Source organism: Dysidea avara, chromosome 1 (assembly GCF_963678975.1).
Source record: "Dysidea avara chromosome 1, odDysAvar1.4, whole genome shotgun sequence".
Lineage (NCBI taxonomy): Eukaryota > Metazoa > Porifera > Demospongiae > Dictyoceratida > Dysideidae > Dysidea > Dysidea avara.
The window spans coordinates 49122918-49133597 of NC_089272.1; the positions used below are offsets into that span (position 1 = coordinate 49122918).

Consider the following 10680-nt stretch of genomic DNA (forward strand, 5'->3'; position numbering starts at 1 on the left):
AAAAGTTATCTCTTTATGGGCTAAAATCACCTTTCAACTGTGGGGGGGGGGGGGTTAGACAAACCCTATGCCCCAGCAGTGGGGCTTTAGCTTTTGCAAACTGTCAAATACCCCATACATATGGGGTGGTATGGGGCTTAATGTTGATAGATGGATAACTTTCACCATGAACCGATATTTACTAATTTGACTACATAACCTCAAATATCAACTCTTCCTTGGTTCTACTGCACTAATAAATAACTTCTATAGCCTTATATGTAGGTATAGCGTGTAATATAAATCATGACATACAGTTTAGGGGTTACTGGAAAATTGTGTTTCCAATCCTTTTTCTATAATACCCCCTGTATCTATGGGTTAGCATAGGCATAGATATTATAGCTTCTATAATATCTATGGCATAGGCAACTCATTTCTAACACCCCCAACCACTATGGAGGGTGTTAATTAGTTCCAACAAGCTTTCGCCCACATTTCGACCCACAGACATTCAATATTCGGTTCTACGTTTTTTCAACAGCAAGATTTCAAACCGTGCCGTGACTGTGACACCATAGAGCCTGCTTCCCTGGCAAGTACCGTGAAGAAGAAAGTGGTATGGTTTAAAACACGAAATATGTTTACCTGTTAGGCATAGTGTCAGTTGCTTTTGTCACCAAATCCATGCCTCGCTTTGAATGGCACACGACTCATCAACTGGCAAGTGCCAAAAAGATTTAGAATTCGAATATTGAATGTTTGTGAGTCGAGATGTGGGCGAAAGCTTGTTGGAATTCATTAACACCCTCCATAGTGGTTGGGAGTGTTAGAAACGAGTTACCTATGCTAACCATTCAAAGGGGTGTCATGTCGGCTCACGCTGTAGGTAGATCTGCGACCAGGATCAAAATCTTGACCGGGGAAAATTTCACCTTGACCCTTGACTTGCAGCGTTTATTGTCTTTGACCTGTGACTTAAGCATTTCTTGTCAAACTTTTGACCTCCACTTATTTCTCTATTTTCCTATACACACCTGCACTTGTAACCTAGTATAATATTTTCTTAGTGCGTGCTACCAGCAGCTGGGAAAGAAAAATCAATATAATAATGGCGAAATGGTTTAAAACATCTTCTTGGAGATTTTTAATTCTTGTGAGTTACGTATAATTCCGTAAACTTGATAATAGCTATGTATAGTTTTCGATTGTGGGTTTCGAACCTTCTGTATTGTCTTGACCCTTGACCCACTGTAAGAGCTATTTTGTGGCCTTGACCGTTGACTTAAAGTTTGACCGTGGTTGTAGATCGACCTACAGCAAGAACCTGAGTGATACCCCCTTGCCATTCCAGACCCTTTTTCGGAGCAGACGCTTATAATTTCCAATCGATAAGCGCTGTGCAGAGAAAAAGCGGTCTGGCCATGCGAGACTAGTATCTGTGCTCATTGCTACTGTATGTGAGACTGTTTGTTTCCTTACAGTTCGATTATGTGTTGTTGTGCAGAGTTTGTGTACTATTCAAGTTACTAGACCATGTAGTGTGTATATAATACACAAGTAGAGGAAGGTGAAAAAGTTGGGGGCTCAAAATTATTTGAGCAGACCCTTGTATGGAAGCTGGAGTCTTGTTAATGGTTATAGTGATTACAACAGTGTGCTCAGCCTGTTAACTCCCCCCCCCCCCCCCCAAAAAAAAAAAAAAATTCATGGTATGAGATTGAATTGGGTGGCACTTTTTGCATAAACATTTGTCAGTTAAAATCTTTCAGCCATGACATACATACGTGCAATGAATAGAGTTGCCAATTTGGAAACCACGACAATGTTTAATCATGTGATACACTTGTGATGTCCAGAATGTGTCATGTAAAATAGTGAGAAAGTCTGTCCATGCAAAGTGAATTAAGTGTAGTAATTGACAAAGTGGTCTTTGTACAGAAATGGTCTATTAACCAAGTGGTCTTTGTACAGAAATGGTCTATTAACCAAGTGGTCTTTAAGAGGTGGCCACTAAGCGAGGGTTGTACTCTAGGATAAAGTATATGATGATTTGAACATTACCATTTTCTGTTTCCATTTCCAATTGCTCATTTTGTGCACGTGTAATTACTGCTAACCGCCTATAAAAAGTAAGTGTTTGGCAGGTGCTGAAACTTGACACCCTCTAGCTATAGATGAAAAGTTCATATGTGATGCTATGCAAGAAAAGATGATATTAGCTTTTTGCAGAGTGGCTTTGTTGTGTTTCTTGTGAGTTCTGAACTAATTCACATACTGTATCACTCCTCACAGGTCCCCCATTCAGCCATATCTCATGTTGTGATGTGACATACAATGTGACCTTATCTGATGGGACAGCAGAACTGGTGGAGGAGAGAACCACTACTAGTAATACTATCAGTTTCACTGATCTTGATAATGATACTCAATATGAAGTGACAGTGTCAGCTATTAACAATGCTGGACCAGCAACTGTTGTTACTACTAATGTAACCACCTTAACTCCTTCAGGTTAGTGGATATGTGTTAGTCGAGTTGTGATAATACCATGACAATAATGTCTTGTGTTGTGTAGGGCATTATACAACAGTTACACATGCCACATTATGTGAGCCCATGAACAATCAAATATCAAATTACTCACTATAAAACAAGGGATTCAATTATCTAGTAATTGTTTACACAATGACAACCACAAAGCCATTGTATAACTTTGAAGTACAAAATCAGCCTGGGAAAACCCACATGTAAAATTTTACGGTAAACTTATCAATCTAGTAGTGTTTATGTGTACCAGTAGTGAAGAATGGCTCTGTCGAGTACTGTGAGTTTAAGCACAATAAACATTGCTTACCTGTTGATTGACAGTTGAAGAAATTATCTTCAAGTGTGGTTTTTAGATGTTTGAGCAAGTGCACATGTACATATGTGCATGAGGCCACTGTACAAAAGTAGCAGTACGCCACTCTAACCTTTATGATCTGTCTCCTTACTGTTTCTCTTGTTAATAGTACCAATATCACCTGGAATATTTTGCTACAATGTTATTATCGACCATCAAAAAGTGTGTGATGTCATCTTTCCCACAATCATGAGTGAGGGACCAGATATCCCTGTTCCCCTTCACTTTAGGGCGTGATCATTACAGATCTACTAACACTTTTGACAGACGCTATACAGAGCTCTTATAAAGTTATGCTACAGGTATTTATAATTGATTTTGCCATAACTATTATGGCTGTTGTGGCTGTGGTTGGGCAATGCATTAATTAAAGTATCACTACAACAAATTAACAAACAAAACCACAATATAAGGTTAAAGTCACACACTATTATTAAGAGGTCATTTTGTGGTCTGTGTGAGGATATTCCTGTAAGTAGAGATCCCCCAAAAATGATGCGTGCGCCTAAAATGCCATTTTCAAGAGACATCTTATGCCACGAAAGTTACCTTTACAGAGTAATATTAGTCCATCTAAGGCCAATGAAACTTGATTACCAGTTTCTTGCTCAGATTTTTGAAAATTTGATGCAGGCAGGTGGTTATTATTCATTATTTTCCAAAAACACATCCAAACATGAAGATTTTTACCAAAAAAAAACAGTGAGATCTATGTTGATTACTCTTGCATTAAATAGCTAAAGTATAACAAGTGATTTTTCCATTAGAGTATATATAGCTGATTGCTCTATTAGAGTAAAAGTGACTGCTCTATAATAGTATTTCGATCTAAAATACCAATAATGAAATTCCATGTGGGTGTATCAAAAGCATGTGGGCGATGACACAAACTCACTCACTCACTCACTCACTCACTCACTCACTCATCACAGTCGCAAACCTAGAGGCCAAATGAAGCAGTGCATGGCCACCATTTTACGCCACAATAATAAACTCACCAGTGGGACTTGCCTTTTGGGTTTTTACCACTTTTCGCTGTTTCTTCTTTCAGATGCAGGAAGTGTAATGACCAGACCAAATTTATTGTCTTCCTTATGGACTTTTTTCTTGTGTCCTTAATTCAGAGAGTTTGTTTAGAAAGACATCAGCTGTGGACAGTGAGACCTTAATTACCCAAACTTTTGATTATCCAAACCCTTTTATAATTATCCAAACGGTAGCAGTGACTGTATTTTGTCAACAAGTGTATGTTCTATTAGAGTAGTTGAACATGGCTCTGTATTTTATCTCAACTAATTCACTTTAATATCTGAACACTTTTTTTGTGATATTCACACAGGTATTCAGGTAAAAATAGAGGTTCCACTGTTCCTATAAAATAGTAGAGGTGCACTGATATGACATTTAGCTGATATTCCAATAACCGATATAAAACAAGCAGAAGGAAAAATTAGGAATTTTAAGCTGGATTATGGATCAAAAAACAAAACAGCAGGTTATAGACTGAAGAGTAGGGATTAGATGTCTGCCAGAATATCTGCAAGTATAGGTAACCTCCCTTGTTTCACAACTTTCAGCTGTTCCCTTGTTTCCCTCTTTTTTTGTTCTTTGATCACTAATCCAGCTTAAAATTCCTAAATGTGGGCGAAAAGCATGATACAGCCAGAGGGAAGCTGTATTGCGCCATCGCAAATTGACACCTTGCGTTGTCAGAAAAAAAAACTGGAACACAAAGGAGGACAAAGGTAAGTCCATGATATGTGCATTGTACGTGCTGTGGTTGGTGAAAAAGCACATTTTGGAATGAAGCGACGTCGAACAGTGAAAAAATCAAGCCTGTAGCCTTATCCATTGTTGAGTTATGCTTGGCTGAAGGCATCAGTTAGTTAGTTAGTCAGAATAAAATTCTAGTAAATAGAAAATATTTAACATTCCGTAGAAATTTGTTGGAAGAATTTGGGGGTCACTCTGAAGGCATCTTTGGGCTTGGCTATGCCTAACCAATATTGCCAAGCTGTTATGAAGGATATTTGAGGCTGGTTTTAGGGTGATATTTTTTGGACAAGAAAGCCCAAAACTGCATGATTCCTAATATACAGTACTACCGTACTGTATGATAATATTATCAAGCTGATTAACAAAACCAATCTGATATGGTAGCATAAACTTTTTCTTCTCACAATTTTCACTCAAAATTCAGCTGTAAAGTGACAGTGTGGGACTTCAATCAATAGTCAACATTACATAAACAGGCACTGCTAGGATATTACTAGAGCACAAGTGCCCATAAATAGATGTTAATGTATATCTGTATCTGCTACTTATTTGCACATGGGTCATTCCGTGTCAAATCAACAAGGAATTTGGGTCACCTCTCGGATTTTGATGAAACTTGGTGTGTTTGTAGTACCTATGGTGCTTATCACTCATGCAAATTTTTAGCTCCATACATTCCATAGTTTCTGATTTATGACCACAAATATTTTGAATATTTCATGAAAATTTGGTCCATCTCTTGTTACAAAATCAATTGCAACTTTGTACTGTGTAAATATTTTTAAACACACTTTTCAGTGATGGAAGACTGTTGATTGACCTTTCCAGTGATCCCTAAATTATGGGATATCTACTTAATTATGGTTCAAAAGTACTTCATTGAAAACTTTAATCCCTTATATTTTGAAAATTGCTGCTTGAAATTTTTCAAATTCTTTTGTGAATAATGATTGGGTCATAGTCTATGTTTGATAAAATATTTGTGGTGGGACCACAATGGGCTCAAGAGATATAATGAATTATGTTGTGGTATGCGGTGGAATTTGCCATCTATTATTGCTGTATTGGAGGTGTAGTGTACCTCCAATAACCACTCGCAACAAGGCCATGCCAAGTTTGTCTTACAGAGTGAAGGTGTCTAGGTGCATTGCAATCTGTATTAATGACCACCTGTATTGAAAGGCCATCTATGTGCTGCAGTTAAGTTATACTTCATTAATGTATAGCACCAAAGCATCAACAACCCTTTCTAGCAAATCCACAAATGGTCCTTATTAGACAGGTTGACTATAAATTACAGATCTGACCACCCATGTGTCCATGAACATCATGTAAATGTACTATCTCTTTACAAATACCTTCTTTATTAAGTTGAATACCACTGTAGTGGACTTAGCCATATTTAAGTTGCGTATGTGGCTACATAGATACATATAACAGAACTCCTCAGAAGGGATACCTGGATATCTTGATAACCAGGACACCTGTTTATACACTGTACTCCCACTCTAGTGGTGCACATACATTTAGACCAAGATACTTCTGTGGCTTCTGTAATATGAGCACTTTATTATGGTCCTAGCAATGGAGGGGTTTTACCATACATGCATTAATTGTACCTCAATTTGTGAAATTAATTACTACATTACTTTACATTCATGACCACTTTGAAGATCAAGTCATAAACTCATGCACATACTCACATAGGACATGCTGACCACATACTTAACATTTGCCTGTACTGATGTTCAAAGCGTCAACCCAAAATACTTTGAAAAACCATTTTTTAAATTACAGTACTATACATCACACATTGAGGTAAAAGCAAGTGTTCGTAATATTATAAAAAGTAATGCATCTACTGTATATAGTGTAACTATTCTATTCCCTGGACCATTGATGAAGTGTTCATTTTTGAGAAACCACAGACTTGTCGTGGGCCCAAAATGTACGTACAATTATAAAGTAAGATCGTGAGGCTATTAAGGTGCCCAGGTATTCTTTTTGAGGAGGTCTATTGTACCTATGCAGCCATGTACGTAACTTGAATAGTGTAGAGTGGGGATATGTATGTGAGTGCACTACGACGAGATTTTACTTAATAAATAAGGTATAACTGAAGAGATGGTACAACATTAATGTGTTTATGGACGCATGATAATCTCATTTATAGTCAACCTGTCTAATAAGGACCATTTGCTAGAAAGGGTTGATGCTTTGGTGCTATACATTAATATCCAATTAAAGTATAAATTAGCTACAGCTTATAGATGGTCTTTCAATACAGGTGGTCACTAATACAGGTTGCAATGCACCTAGACACCTTCACTCTGTAAGACAAACTTGGCATGGCCTTGTTGTAAGTGTTTATTGGAGGTGTACACTCCAATACAGCAATAATAGACTGCAAATTCCACCGCATACCACAACATAATTCATTATATCTCTTGAGCTCATTGTGGTCCCACCACAAAAATTTTATCAAACATAGACTATGACCCAATCATTATTCACAAAAGAATTCGAAAAATTTCAAGCAGCATTTTTCAAAATATTAGGGATTAAAGTTTTCAATGAAGTACTTTTGAACCATAATTAAGTAGATATCCCATAATTTAGGGATCACTGGAAAGGTCAATCAACAGTCTTCCATCACTGAAAAGTGTGTTTAAAAATATTTACACAGTACAAAGTTGCAGTTGATTTTGTAACTAGAGATGGACCAAATTTTCATGAAATATTCAAAATATTTGTGGTCATAAATCAGAAACTATGGAATGTATGGAGCTAAAAATGTGCATGAGTGATAAGCACCATAGGTACTACAAACAAACCAAGTTTCGTCAAAATCCGAGAGGTGACCCTAAATTCCTTTGACATGGAATGACCCACATGTTACTGATCTGATACTGATATACAAAAACAAGGCTGATATAGTATAACTGATAACCTATAGCTGATCCGATTTTTGGTGCACCTCTAATTGTAAATACTGTTTATATTGTAGTGTTACTTGTTTGTTGCTTTAATTCTTTTCTCTTAATTCTATGTGTAATAAACATTACTTAACACTTGTTAAGATTGTATTGTGTTAAAATAATTAATTCTATTCTTGTTCTGCAAAGCTTCCTTGGTCATCTTTGTGTGGAGTAAAAATGACAATAATTAATGTACTATGTGAGAAACGTTTAATGTCTATAAGTGTACTACATGTATGTTTCACTAATACGGAGAAGCAGAACAATTAACTTGACTTTTTATTTATTTAATGCAGTGACTGGTGTAATTGGAAACGATGGAAATGGAGAATGGAAAACGTCAAAACTTCATCCATGCTACTGTAAAACTCTGCTTAGTGGTCACCACCTGGTTACTAAGACCACCTGACCACATGTTTGGTAAGTGTGATGAGGTTCTCACTTCATCAAGCCAGTCATAGGTTTCCAAATCTATTTTCTTTTGCTTGCATGCACCCATATAAAATCAAGGTAGTTTCTACCTTGTCAGAACTTTACAAGGTAGTTTCAAGGTTGCTAAATAATTGTATAACCAGGACAAGGTTGTATTCCAGAACCATATGGTTGTTGGGAGGTTGTATTACCATGATAAAATTGTCAGAAGGTTGTTAGTTTATTGTAGGTATACCACCATAAAGTTGTTTCTTAGAATATAATTGACCATCATAAGGTTATATGCTCTTATACATTATTATTATGTTCTTGTGACAATGTATATAATCAATGATTACCACATGTGTACATATAATGGTATACTATTTTGCATGTAAAAAAAACTAAGTTGCATGTTCACTTCTTATAATAGATATGTGTGCTGTCACTGCTGTGGATATTGAACCAGTGCTAATGTGATTGGGCATTTGATTTAAATATACAAATGTAAGTTTGTAGTTATTGTAGTCTACAGAGATATCATGCAGTGATTAAATCCTATAAAGTCTGATATATTATACAGAAAAGTTTCCAATATAGATAAAGTTCCCTTAAAATATGAATATTATTAGGTGATCATATAGTACTATTTACCTTACCCAAGCCATATAGCTATAAGAAAACAGCATCACTACAAGTGTACATGCACTGTACATTATATAGACAGAATCTAGATGTGTCTAACCAGGAGCTTATGAGCCGCCGAAGGAGCATGAAACTTACGTAGCCTGCTGGGTGCCATCAAAATCCAAATTCATTGGTGATTATTTTCCATACAAGGAAAGTAAAATCTCATTAATCGACGCTGTATACTAATTGGCGTGACACTCGTAGCAATTTATTCAAAAAACGTGACATAATTTGGATTGTGATGGAACCGAGTTTCATGCTCCTTCGCCGCCTTCGGTGGCTCATAAGCTCCTGGTCTAACCCATCTGTGCATGCTGGCCTGCATACCTCACATACCCATGGTTGCCCACTGAGTGGAACCGCCAAGTTGGTGTTGATAGGAAAAAAGTGTTTCAGAACTATACTTCCACAGACAGACAGACATTCAAGCATATAATCAGTGACCCTTACCAACAATCATGCTGAACTACGTACTGTTAATATTACATATGTCATGTAGTACATGGGAGCTACATGCAGACCATACGACATGACTATAGCATACCAACTCCTGCAAGTAATTTACCAAGCCAGTAATGTGCAATGATCTCTTCACAGGTAAAAGTATATGCAGCGCAGCGAACTGAAGTCTCATTGAAAAACATGACATGATGAAGAGCATCTGTAACCTGGCAGACCACAGCATGCAGTGTGCTATAATTGACAATGAAGGCTAGGGGCAAAGAAGACAGGACCACACTATTGAAGCATGGCTATAACATTTCTTCACAGCATTGAGCTACGATGATTGAACCACTGCAATTACTCAGCCAGCAAAGAGTAGATTGAAGATAGCTCCTGGGGAGGTGAGAAGGCAGCTCGCGTAATTGTAATTAACCCGAAATTTAGCCTCACTGATAGTGTTTATTACTTTCTCACCAGATGAAACTACTTGCTACAGTGTACTACAGTGGCTCAGTAGTGAACTCAGTCCAGTTATGAAATGATTCTCCACTCAGTAACAAAGCTATCCAGGCAGGTTTCTTCAGGTCAGTAGCTAAAGTAATTATCGCTTGTGAATATTATTAACAGTAGTGTGGGAGACATTCTGTGTAAATAGCATAACTATTTCCTCAAATGTATATTTTGATGTTAAAAATCACAAATAAATAGTTCAATAATATGTATATTATCACAAATGTGCACTACATCTTGTCAAGTCTTTAGGGCACTGGATGTAGCTGTGAAGCAAAACAGCACAAATGTTGAATGTCACTGTACCATGAAGAGGCTATAAAATTCTTTATTTCCTTGTTCTAGTACCAGTCAAGGGTTTCAGGTACAAAGGTGATCCAGCATTGACCAGCAATATCCACAACACCTAGCTGTGAACATAAAGCAATACAGTGTTGTGTGACAAATATTTACATGTACACTTTTGTTATTTCCAGACCCACCATTCCACTACTATGATAATTTTCACTGATGTACTGCAATGATGTACTGCCGCGTACACCAGATTTGCTCAATACAGCAGAAGATAACTGATGAATGTATTCAAGAGATAAAGCAAGCCGTGACTTTGGAACAATAACACTAACAATTGAAGTAACAGATGTTAGTTATGTTTGTGACTGTTTTATTTTTTGTGAATGTGAGAGCTAGGGCATAGTTTTAATACAGCTTACACAGAAACTAGGACCAAAAGGTACTCTTAATTTCTATGAACAACCTTGCTACTAGGTAGTATGTAAGGTGGAAAACAGCTTGAAAGCGTGTCAATTGCACAGTGTTTACAAGCTGAAAATAGGTGGATGCATCCTGGTCGTACAACTAGACTCAACCTGGTAGCGAGATAGTAACACAACCTGGTATCCAGGTAACAGCAACTATGTTTTTTCTATATGGGAATGCACATTGAAAATCTAGTGGGTCTGCTGCTCCACCTGAAAATTGTGTCTA

At 37.1% G+C, this 10680-nt stretch overlaps 1 long non-coding RNA gene across 1 annotated transcript; it reads left to right on the forward strand.

Moving 5' to 3' along the window:
* Nucleotides 1-2286: 2286 nt before the first annotated feature.
* LOC136267230 (uncharacterized) lies at nt 2287-10414 on the forward strand. The gene is made up of 6 exons (XR_010706594.1): nt 2287-2493; nt 7935-8058; nt 8483-8556; nt 9337-9584; nt 9661-9767; nt 10170-10414. It is a non-coding gene; the product is annotated as an uncharacterized lncRNA (long non-coding RNA).
* Nucleotides 10415-10680: the final 266 nt, after the last annotated feature.